Source organism: Cervus canadensis, chromosome 7 (assembly GCF_019320065.1).
Source record: "Cervus canadensis isolate Bull #8, Minnesota chromosome 7, ASM1932006v1, whole genome shotgun sequence".
NCBI lineage: Eukaryota > Metazoa > Chordata > Mammalia > Artiodactyla > Cervidae > Cervus > Cervus canadensis.
This window is the reverse complement of record NC_057392.1, coordinates 36,210,839-36,223,929: the sequence shown is the minus strand read 5'-3', so window position 1 is coordinate 36,223,929 and position 13,091 is coordinate 36,210,839. Positions and strand designations below refer to the sequence as shown.

The 13,091-nt window shown below is 34.4% G+C and overlaps 1 protein-coding gene across 30 annotated transcripts in view; it reads left to right on the top strand.

The window, feature by feature from the left end:
* Positions 1 to 13,091, top strand: part of ZBTB20 (zinc finger and BTB domain containing 20) — an 846,256-nt gene that overhangs the window by 511,074 nt on the left and 322,091 nt on the right. The window lies entirely within an intron of this gene.

Here is a 13,091-nt window from a genome sequence, read left to right as displayed (position 1 = left end):
AGGCACTGGAAAGTGACCAAAGGCAGACAGAATCTGTAGTGAAACATGCAGGGTGAAATCCACATTTATGATAGCCTTTTCCCTCAAGGAATTCCCCAGTCTATGTGATGTGGGACAGTTAGACTTGAAACAGCAAGCCAAAATCTTACTGGATTGAGGTGTCAGAGGATGGAGTTCAGAACTGGCAGAGTGACTGAATTTGAGGAAGCAAATTTTGGAAAGGATAGAGCCACAGAGGGAGGGAACCCATAAGTCTTCATGTAATGTCTCCTAATGTCTTAGCTGATTTGTGAACTGTGCAAGTAGAGGGGAGTCTATAAGGACTTGGAAAAAGAGGTGAAAAAGTGAAAGTCGCCCAGTAGTATCTGACTCTTTTGCAACCCCATGGACTGTAGCCTGCCAGGTTCCTCTGTCCATGAAATTCTCCAGGCAAGAATATTGGAATAGGTAGCCATTCTCTTCTCTGGGGATCTTCCCAACCCAGGAATTGAACTGAGGTCTTCTGCAATGCAGGCAGAGTCTTTACCATCTGAGCCACCAGGGAAGCCTGGAGAAAAGTAACAACTAAAAGGCTAAAAGAGGTGAGGAAGTATCTGATGAAAGAAAGATAAAATTAAGAGTATGAGTTTAACTAAGTTGTAAGGGTTTGATAAATGTCTAAGGCTTTACTTAAAACACAGAAGAGCTACACTATACAAATATAGAGGATGAATCAGCACTAAGACATTAATTTGAGAAAAAGGGACAAAACTGCAACATTGAAAGCCTAACAAAGACAAATCTAAGCTACCACAATGTCAAGGTTGTCAACCAGTAATTTGCCTACTAGAATTTAAAAAAAAAAATTCTTTAGAGAAAGATAACAGAACCAAGGGTCTTATACATAAGGTAAATATGCACTTAAATAAATGATTGGACATTGGACATGGAAACAGGAAAATGTGACCTCTAACCTAAAATACAAGACAATTGATAGAAATAAATTCCTAGGTAATCTAGATGTTTAAATAAGAATACAAGAACTTTAAAGCAGAATTTATAAATATATTCAAGACTCAAGAAAAATATGGCCATAATGAGGAAACAGTTGAAAACATAAGCAGAGAAATGGGAATGATTTTTAAAAACCCAAAAAACTAAGGTACAATGTAAGAAACAAACAAAAAATAATTGGAAAGGCTTAGCATATTGAAAGCAGGAGAAAGTGTCAGTAAACTTGAATAGAGATTAATAAAAAATATTAATATAAAGAAGATAAAGTAAAATGTTAATATAAAGAAACTGAAAATGTGCAGAGTGTCAATGATCTGTAGAACAACATTAAACCATCTAATATTCTTGGACTATCTCAGGAAAAGAGAAAATCAATTGAATTATTAAGAGCCAAAGGGTTAAAGTACAATAGCTGAAATAAAAATAATTCATTGGGAAGACTTAACAGCAGATTGGAGATGGCAGAAGAGAAAATGAGACAAAAATGACATTTTGAAGAAATGATAGCTAAAAATGTTTAAAATTAAATGAAAAGCAAAATTATACAAAGGAAACCACATGTAGTCCTTGTTTTCAAGCTTGGATAAGCCAAAGAAAAAAGGAAAATCTTGAAAGCAGCCAGAGGGATTTGGGAAATAGATTGCCTATAGGGGAACAATGGGCTTCCCTAGTGGCTCAGATGATAGAGTCTGCCTGAGATGCGGGAAACCCGGGTTCGACCCCTGGGTTGGAAAGATCCCCTGGAGAAGGAAATGGCAACCCACTCCAGTATTCTTGCCTAGAGAATTCCATGGACAGAGAGCCTGGCTGCAGTCCATGGGGTCGCAAAGGGTCGGACACGACTGAGCTACTGACACTTTCACACTAGAGGAACAATTAAATAAATGTCAGCTGACACCTGATCATAAATGAAGAAGGCTAGAAACAATGATTAGAAAGAAAAAATACCAGCCCAGAATTCTATTTACTGTAATAATATATTTTAATAACAAAAAAATAAAAATTTTCGTATAAATAAAATTTGTCAGCAGAATTCATACAGGAAATGTGAAAGGAAGTTGTTTAGGCTGAAAAGACAGCAGATGTAAATTTTGTTTTAAAAAGGGGATTAAAAACACTAAGAGTTGTAAATCTAAGTACATGTAAAAGAATATGTTTTTTATACTGGTAATTAAAAACTACTGTCTAATGCATAAATTATAACTTTATCATGGATCTATAATATTTATAAATTTAAAAATATATAAAAAGACCATAGAGGACAGAATCGTGATAAACAGAATTATACTCTTGTAAGACTCACATATTTACATGAAGTGATACAATATTAAATCTAAGTAGACAGTGATAAAGAAACATACTGTAATCTCTAGAACAATTGTTAAAAAATAATACAAAATAAATGCAGTTAAAAAACCAATAGTGGATTTTAAATGAAATAATAAATTACCTGCTAAGCAATTAAAAACAGAAAGGAAAGCAGGGTAACAAAAAAGGGAAAAAAATAGAAAAAAAATAATGAAATGGTAAATCTAAACTCAACCATAGCAATAACTCCATTCAATGTAAATGGCCTAAACACTGTCAAACTGGATTAAAAACAAAAGTAGGACTTGACTATATACTGTCTACAAGGAAAGCACTTTGAATATCAAGTTATGGTTATACTGACAGTAAAAGAATAGGGTGATATATACAATAAACATACAGTATGAGTAAGCATAAAAAAGCTGGATTGGCTATATTCATATTAGACAGAGGAGACTTTAAGACAAAGAGAATTATTAGAGGCAAAGAGGGATTTGCATAATGACATGTGTGTAGTTATCATGAAGATATAAGTAATAAACATATGTGGAAACTGACAAAAAATAAAGAGAAATGGAGAAATTCATAAGAAAACTGGAGATTTTAATATCCTCACAGTAATGATGGCATAAGTAGATAGAAAATCAGTAAAGACATAAAGATATTAAAAGCACCATCAAAAGCCTCAACCTATTTGTATTGAATAGAACACTATTCCCAAGTGCAAAACATGCGTTCATTACAACTCCTCATGGAATTTTTATCAAGGTAGACTAGAATCTGGGCCATCAAATGAGTTATAAACATTTTCAAAAGATTGAGATACTGCAAAATATGTTCCCTGATCATAATGTAACTAAAGTATAAACAAACAAAAAAAAGCAATAATAAGTAAATAAATGAAATTTTAAAATAAGCGAACATCATGAATAGGCACTTCACAATGGAAGATCTAAAAACGGCCATAAACTCGTTAAAAGGAACTCAGCATCATTAGTCATCAGGAAAATTCAAATTAAAACCACAAGGAGATCATAGTTCATGCTTATTAGAATGACTAAAATAAAAAAGACTAGCATATTCAAGCATTGGCAGGGATGGAGAATAAATACTTGGCATTTTTATATCACTACTGGGAATGTTCCACTTTGGGACACTTAATATTTTATAAAGTTAAACATATATCAACCTACCCTATTGCTTGGTAATTGCATTCCTGGATATTTACCAAAGAGAAATGAAAACTACATCCTCAAAAAGATTTTCATAGGAATGTTTATAGTAACTGTATTCAGAAGTGCCTAAAAATGGAAATATCCAAATATAGAAAATGGTATACAAAATGTGGCATATTCATAGAGTAAACTACTAATAGGCCTCCCTCATGGCTCAGTGGTAAGGAATCTACCTGCAATGCAGGAGACACAGGAGACACGGGTTCAATCCCTGGGTCCAGAAGATCCCCTGAAAGAGGAAATGGCAACCCACACCTGTATTTTTGTTTCAAACATCCCATGGACAGAGGAGCCTGGAGAGCTACAGTCCAAAGGGTCGCAAAGAGTCAGACATGACTGAGCAGCTAAGCATGCACAACAAGCAAACAAAACAAAATGGACTATAACACAGACAACAATGTAGATGAATTTTAGAGATAGGTTGTAGGAAAGAAGCCAGAACCCAAAAGACTGCATATTGTATGATTCCATTTGTGTGAAGGCAAAATTATGGTGATAAAAATCAGAATATTGGTTATTAAGAGAAATTAGAATGGACTGGAAGAGGGCACAAAGAAACTTTATCTTTGCTGGGACAGTGGTTACACAGGTATATACTTTAACAAAACTATTACAATTTGTACTATATATACTTTAAAATCCATGAACTTTGCTTCATGTAAATTTTACCTCAATTAAAAAAAAAGCATACATATTCTTGACTCTAATCAACTCTCACCTGAAGTGCTTCATCCATATTTGCCAGAGGTTTCCCTGGACTCTGTCCTAATTAACCTTCAAAGCTATGTTAAAACATTTATTTTTGCCTATTGTCTTAATTCCAAGGGATATGGTAAAATATAAGTTGTCAAGATTTGGAAACCCAAGAAATGTTTAAGGTTAAGAAAAGACGAATCTAATAAGTCCAGATATAGCCTTGGCTAGGCATTGCTACTTCAAGCAAATTTTCACTGATATATTCAGTTTTCTTTTACTAATGATATTGTTTTCTGGATTTGCTTTATTTCTGAGCAAAAGGGATATAAAGTCCTTTACATGTACTTTTTGTTTGATTACATATTGCAAAGTTAATAGCAAACTCTAAGCTTAAAAACTTCGAAGAATTTCAGGGCTTTAAATTTTTTCTTTCTGCTGTCAATGAAAAGTTTTGTTTATCCTCTGGTTTATACTTTTAAAGAGTCATAGTCAAAGAAAAAGCAATTGAATATTCAAAGCTGACAATAAGCAAGATTTCAGTTTCTTTACAAATGTAGGCTTACCATTTACCTGCAGTTAACCTTAAAGCTGGTGTTTCGGCAATATTATCATATGATTGAGAATTATGCTTTACCTAAACCCTATTGTTTTTAGCTTACATAGGTGTCATCAGGTCTTGTCTTATTTTACTCCTCTTCATCCACCCCCAACAAATACTGTACAAGTCTGACTGTAGTACAGTCTTTCTTTTGTAGTGAATATTTTTTAAACCACCTACTACCTGAATTATGAAACATAGACAAGAGCATATTAACCTGGCTGAATTATCCTCTCTTGTTTTCTTGTAAACACATATTCTAGCCCAGTCTATCAATGCCAGATGGCAACTGCATTTTGATACACTGAATATTTACCAAGTCATGTGATGTGCTTTTGAAGTATTTCTTACCCTTTCCATCAAATGAGCTGACTCATCCCTCATTCATTTACTCCTGCTTTTAACAAGTTGCATTTTTAGAAACTTGACCTCAGCTTTATCAAAATGATAAAAAGATGTTTTAAAATTATGCCTCAGAAATTCTAAAATCCTGACTACATGTTACGTCCTGTGACTATCGTGTATATTGTTACATTTTTAAATGTCAGTAATGTACTAATTTACCTCACATATTTTAATGAAACTTTGTTCCAGCTACACTACTGTTTTAGCATAGAAGAATGTGGTGGGAGTATATTTGTACCTAGACTGCTTTAGGATATTCAGGAAATTAAAGCATGTAAGGTTGAAATCACTTAAAATGACTATGAAAATAGCAACTGAGCAACTGATATTTATGCCCAAGTCCTAAATAAAAACTGCTATATTTGGGGTCTAATGAAAGATTCAGCCTATTAGAAATAGGCAAATAGGCCTAATAATAGTGATAATAATATGAAAAAAGACTAAATGACCTCAGAATACTATGACTCTCATATTTTCTTGGGCTTCATAAGAATATGCATTTGTGGAAGCACCCTCAGTAAACAAATGCTGATATTCCTCAATCTAAGAATATAAAAACAACAAAAGAAACAGATGAAAGTACATGGCTTTGAAAAATGTGCACGGAGGCCAATGCATATTCTAAGAATTCTTCTTGGCCTGTTAATCCCTGAAGACTATTTTAAGTTATTTAAGTTTTTATGGATATTTGTCAATGACTTTTCAGAAACAGTAGAGAATATTGTGTGTCTTAAGAAGTTAAGACTAAGAGCTTTATATAAAAGAGTTGAGAGTTTTCTCTGTGAATAATTTTTTCAAAATTATTATGTTTTTTTTTCTTTTTAAGAGCAGACATTAGGGATGTTTGGAAAGATTCAAACAGTGAAATATGAAAAGACCTATTCAGATTTACCAAAAATCTCCCATGATACCATTATTCATTATATTTTCTAGCTCTGTTGTGTAATTAAAATTGCGTCTGTCTTTTATGAGTGTGTGTGTGTGACACATTCTGTTCCTAGTCTGGAGTAGGATCTCAAAAGTATTGATTGCCTTATTAGTTTATGAATGCATATAAAACTCTAATCATAGGGCTTGATACACAGTGTGCATCCAGTTGTTCATTATTATTCTATATATTAGTATTGCTACTGTTATTATTGCTACTTTTAAAAGAATATTTCCAAATTGCCTTTAGAAGTTCTCTCATTAAGCCTATCTTTTTATAAAAGATTTCGGAAATATATAATCTAGCTAGTGTAAATTTAAAGCAACTTGAGTTATATTCTAGAAGCAAAAGAAGGGGGCATTCTAGAGGCAAAACACCACTAACTTTGGGTTAGAAATACTTTTTAATGTATATAGAACTTGAGATCAAATCTGTTTTATCCCTATGACACATGTGGACTTCTCTCTCTATAAACTGTGTCAGTTCTTTCACCTATATGATCCTGTGAAAGATGGAGTACTACCTGATAAAGCATACCCATGTGTCACAAAGGAGAGACTCGAATCCACTGTGCACCCTTTTAGGTTTTGTAGATCTACAACATTGTTAGTAGTTTCTTTAGAAAAAAATCAGCTGGAATTCCACATTTTCTTATTAAAAAATCTCAGAAGATTTTCTAACTCTTTCATTTTAATAGCCCTTTTATGTGTAATTAGCTTCTCAAAAACTACATTTTTGGAATCTATTTATCTTTTTAAATTTATTAATTTCTCTTGAATGTTTCTAACTTTGTCGGGACACACACACACACATACACATACATACACACAAAAGTAAGGTTTTTCCATATGGTTTATATTGTATTCCTTGCACTGAAGTAAAGCAGTTATGAAAGAATATCATGTCCTCTTTGGCTCCTCTGCCAGATTAAACTATGGTATAAGTAAATTATTATATTATCTAGGGAGATAGGAAATTGATATGTGTGTGTGTGCGTGTGTGTGTGTGTGTGTGTGTGTGTGTGTGTGCTCAGTCATATCCAACTCTTTAGGTCCACACAGACTGTAGCCTGCCAGACTCCTCTGTCCACAGGATTTTCCAGCAAGAATACTGGAGTGAGTTGCCATTAAACAGATGAATATAGGTTAAATTTTTGAACTGGGAGACACTTCAAATGTAACTGGAATCATTTATTTAGTAACATACTGGTCAACTGCTTAAAGTTGTATTGTTTTAAAACAATACAACTGAGCCTTCTGTTTCATCAACCCTTTACTCCTGTAAGAGCTGGAGTAAATCATAATATTTGCTCTACTTTTATTTTGGAAGCATTACTTTCTGTATTTGCATTGTTTGAATTTGTTGCCTTTGTGTTGAAACTTAAAGGTAATTCCTTTGACAGTGTCAGTGACCTTTGCCAACTATATTTATGAACTTTAAAATACATTAGGACAAATTCTAGACAACCTAAAGTATTTGGATTTTCTAAACTTTCTCTGTAGTTTAGATAGAATTTCATTCCTCTATTAAGCTGTTATTCTAATAATTTATTGTATATAATTTATCAGTGCTATCTTTCAGGGGGAAGCCAGTCCTATGTAACATAACTTTGCTATTGTATAGAACACAAATTAATAAAGTAGTTAAGAGTACACTTTTTTGATTGGCATTTTCAAATTTAAGATACTACCATTCTAGCCTATCAGTGCTTAGAAGATAGGATGTGCTGAGTTTTTCCTTAATAAAAGATTACCATGTCTCCTCGTTTATCTTACTATACTTAACCCATTAGGTTAATGAAAACTATTAACTGTGAAAATATTAATTTAAAATGTATATAAAATGCTTAGCAAAATGTGGTACACAATAATCATTCAATAAATGGTTCCTATGTTTATTATACTATACATAATATGTTCATAATTGTTAATAGAATTAAAATACTAATAAGACTGTGATTAGTACAATGTCTAGTATGTAACAAATAATAAATATTAGTTATGTTAACTAATAATTTCTTTAGTAAACTTTTTTATTAACTGGAGTGCTAAGGCAATAATGGAAAGACTATCATAACAAGTTCATTAATACAGGTAAAATGACTACAAAACATAGCACAAAATTTAGGGAATATTTACATTAAAAGTACATCTTTTTACTCTTCTGATATTAAAACTGTATTGAAGTATAAGTGGAAAATATATTCTGTAATGTGGGAACCCTAAACATTATATAACTGTGAAAAATCTCTAAAGGATTAACCTTAAAAATAATCTAGTACTGTTTTCTGTTTCTTAGTTCTGATCTTTAGTTTATTTTCAAATGATGGAAATTAATCTTTTTTCTTCTGCTTCTAACATTTTATCAATTAGCAAATAAAGGGATGTCAACAAAGTGCCATCTGGTCAATTGTCAAATGATTGTTACAGACAGTGAGTGCTCTCAGGACTAGACATCTTTCCTTTCTCTCACATAAATGCCATGATTACTAGCTCTTTACTCCATATCTGGTTTAGAGAGGTACTAGAGAAGTACTTAGTACTTACTGAGTACCTGCATAGTATGTATAACATATAGGTAATCACCATCTTAGAGATAATTATGGTTTAAACAGGCTGTAACTTGCTCAAGGTCCTGCTGATAATAAGTAGTAGAGTTGGTTTCAAATTCACAGCTGTCTGACCCAAAACCAGTGCTTTTCTTAGCACATCACATGGCTCTTTTCACTCAACCTTAGTAAATTGCCAAAAGCTTTTCCTAGAAGTTTAACCTCACTTTAGACTTTGAGACCTCCAATTGTCATCTAAGCTTCCTATTCTTAGTTCCTATTCTCAGTTACCAAAGGAAGAGCGTTAGAGGCAGAGGGAAGAAGAAAAAGAACGTTGTAAGGTGGGGAGTGATGAGCATTCCTCTTCAGCTTCCTCTGTGATAACTCTTACCTTTATTCCTAAGAGGAAAAACGTGTATAACTACCTTGACAAAGTTTCTTCTAGTAAGTGATTAGCAACTCTAGCCCAGAATTCTAAGACTTTTCTTTTGCTTACTAAAGGTAACTCTTAAGCCTTCCCCTCTACTTAATCTGCGTATTGTACTGAGTTTACTTATCTTCCAACATTTTGCAGTTTCCCTTAGGAATACCCTTAGCAACTGACTTCCATACAAACTGTCTGGGAATGTTTAAGAGGATCATATCCCTTGTAACTAAACAAAATTGAACATTTGAATGGAAATTTAATAGCAAATTAGATTGACATGATTGCAGAAGATTGAATGAAACTTTTGTTTTCTTTATATTTGCACTGTAAAAGTCAACTAACTCTCCAACATACAATAGAAAGGAAGAAAGAGATTATTCTGTTTTGGGCTTATTGTTCAATGTAGCTTGAGTGCATTCTATCAATTCAACCTCAAAAGAAGATCTTAAAACTGATCTCTCATCCACTGCCATTGCCTCATGCTTTGACTATTGCAAATGTTCCTAGTGGAGTTTTCATTAGGAAGTAGTTTTCATCAGGAGAAAGTAGACCCTTTTCCAAATACAGACCCTAGTACAAGGGAGAAAAGATAGGCTTTTTGTTCTCTTTAAACTAGAGTTTCCACTTTTTATTATCATCTCCACATCAATGTTTTCCTAATTTCTCCCATTCACTATAATCCTATGAGACAGGGTATCATGGCAAGGGGTGGCTTAGGTAACCTCCTTTTTGGTCTATAGACTTCTGTTGTCTTCCTTCTTAGCTGCTTTTCATATAGTCTTTTTTGTGTAGAGATTTTTTGAAAACTGAGAAATTTGAGAAAAATTTGTTCCTAAAATATTTATGCCTTAGTTTTTTTTATAAAAGGCCTTAGGAAAATGACTAAGGATAAAAAAGTGACTCTTTTCTGATCACCTTCAGTAATCCTGCTAATCTTCTGCATTCTTTTCTGACCATGCTCTGAACTTGATACCATAGTTGAGGGTTCTATTCCATCAATCTTTTTTCCTCTAGTCCTCCATCTAAATAATTTGTTCAGTGAAGAACTGACAATGAAATATCTCCTGCTCTATAGTCTTCATACACATTCTTTGTGATTGTATCAAGTCAGATAAAGTGGTTGTGTCTATTTTGTAAAGCCAAGTGGCTATATAAATCCTAATTTAATGGATAAAATTAATTTGGCTACTCCATAACAAAAATCTATTTGTATTAGAAGTCTGTTTAGCTTGCTGCTGCTGCTGCTGCTACTAAGTCACTTCAGTCATGTCCGACTCTGTGTGACCCCATAGACGGCAGCCCACCATAGACGGCAGCTCCCCCGTCCCTGGGATTCTCCAGGCAAGAACACTGGAGTGGGTTGCCATTTCCTTCTCCAATGCATGAAAGTGAAAAGTGAAAGTGAAGTCGCTTGGCCATGTCCGACTCTTAGCGACCCCATGGACCACAGCCTACCAGGCTCCTCCATCCATGGGATTTTCCAGGCAAGAGTACTGGAGTGGGGTGCCATTGCCTTCTCCCTGTTTAGCTTAGGAGTCATTAAATAGCTATGACTCAACAACCCTCCTTGAGGCGCTGGGTGGGGGTGGGGAAGAGAGGAATGTGGGGGAACTAAAAATAATATTAAAATAAAATAACGAATTTCAAAAATACTATTCATTGTAAACTAATGCTAGCCTAAAAGATACCAGGAAACAGCTGACTGAAACAAATATAGTTGAAACATTTCTGGAATTAACAAATGAATCCAGATAGTGCTTCCAGATAGTGCTATCAAGACAAAGGAATATGGTCTTTGAGTGATTGGGAAAAGGGTGAGAGATGAGTTTGAGAGATCCTCACCATTTGGCTAGATAGCTAATTAGATTTGTCAGTAATGCTTTGGATTGTAGTTATAAGGTTTAAGGGGGCTATTAATTAATCATATACAGGAATTCTTTGATAATGTATGTGTTTGAAAACAGTAGTAAAGAAAATTTCTGTACATACTTATTATTTACATAAAAATATATTATGTGAATTTTTAAAAATAAGAGTAGGTGATTTTTTTTGTATTCACTCACCAATATAGTCTCCTACAATGAGTCCTTTAGAACATTAACATTTTACTTTTATACAGAGAACTTTTACTATATTTTCATATGCCTTTGATATTTGTAATAATCACTTCAACAAACAACTGTCGGGCCCACATGTCTGTATATAACAAACTATATTATATTTATGATGTGTGTAGGGTTTAAAAAATATGCTGTTGAATATCCATTATCCATAGAGAAAGATTTTTTAATTTCCGTATTAATTTTCTGATTATTGTTTTGTTTCTAGAGCTAGTGAATTCATTTAAATTATATCCTAAGTATACTTTATCCTGCCTACTCAAAACTATATAATTCCAAAATATAAGGGCTTATTAGTCTCATTTTTCTGGCTCCCTTACCACCTTAGCAACATGGATAGATGGATAGCTAGACACAGGATGAATGAACTGCAGTGATATATGAGCCTGCCTGCGAGTTAAGTCACTTCAGTTGTCTCCAACCCTTTGTGACCCTCTGGACTGTAGCCCACCAGGCTCCTCTGTCTATGGGATTCTCCAGGCAAGAAAACTGGAGCGGGCTGCCATGCCCTTCTCCAGGGGATCTTCCCCACCCAGGGATTGAACCAGCGTCTCTATGAATCTGGCATTGGCAGGCAGGTTCTTTACCACTAGCACCACCTGGGAAGCCCTGCAGTGATGTGCAACATGGATAAATTTTAACATTGTAATATTAAGTGAAAATAATTAAATCTCAAAACATTATATAGTGCATAATAGCATTTTATAAAGCTAAAAGTGGGCTTACCAGGTAGCTCAGGGGTAAAGAATCCACCTGCCAATGCAGGAGACACAGGAGATGTAGGTTCAGTGGGGAATATCTCCTGGAGTAGGAAATGGAAACCCACCCCAGTATTCTTGCCTGTAAAATTCTATGGACATAGGAGCCTGGTGGGCTCAAGTCCATGGGGTTGTGAAGAGACCCACATAACTGAGCACTCATACACGTAGAGTTAAAAGCAATAGAACCATATACACATTGCATACATAATATTTGTACCTATATGTATGCATGCATGTTTGCTCAGTTGCTTCAGTTGTGTCAAGCTCTTTGTGGTCCCAAGAACTGTAGTCTGCCAGGCTCCTTTGTCCATGGGATTCTCCTGGCAAGAATCCTGGAGTAGATTGCCATTTCCTCCTCCAGGGGATCTTCCTGACCCAGGTATGGAACCTGCACCTCCTGTCTCTCCAGGATTGCAAGCAGATTCTTTATCACTGAGGCACCAGGGAAGCCCACATATATGTATGTATGTATGTGTGTATATATATACTTATATACACACACAAACATAAATTTAAGAATACCGATAGATGAGATGAGACTACATGAAAAAGGAAACAAAGAAATGATAGACTTAAGAATCAGAATAATGGCTATCTTTGGTGGAAGAGGCAAGAGTGTAAATGAGCAGAGCTAGAGGGATAGATGTAGGTTATTAAAAAGCTCCTAACTCTTCTTTCAGGGAAATAGTTTGCTAGTGTTTATTAATTAAATTTGGAAAAAAAAAAAAAAACTATGTGAATAAAGTAGGCTACATGAGGTCCAGTAATGAGTATGTATCATGTATAAAGGATTATGATTCATCTAATTCCATATAGCAGAGGTACAAAGAAAAAAAAAAAGCCACAATCATTACCTTATTTCAGTTCAGTTAAGTCACTCAGTCGTGTCCAACTCTTTGGGACTTCAGGGACCGCAGCATGCCAGGCTTCCTTGTCCATCAACAACTCCTGGAGTTTACTCAAATTCATGTCCATGTAGACAGTTATGCCATTCAACCATCTCATCCTCTGTTCTCCCCTTCTCTTCCCGCCTTCAGTCTTTCCCAGCATCAGGGTCTTTTCAAATGAGTCA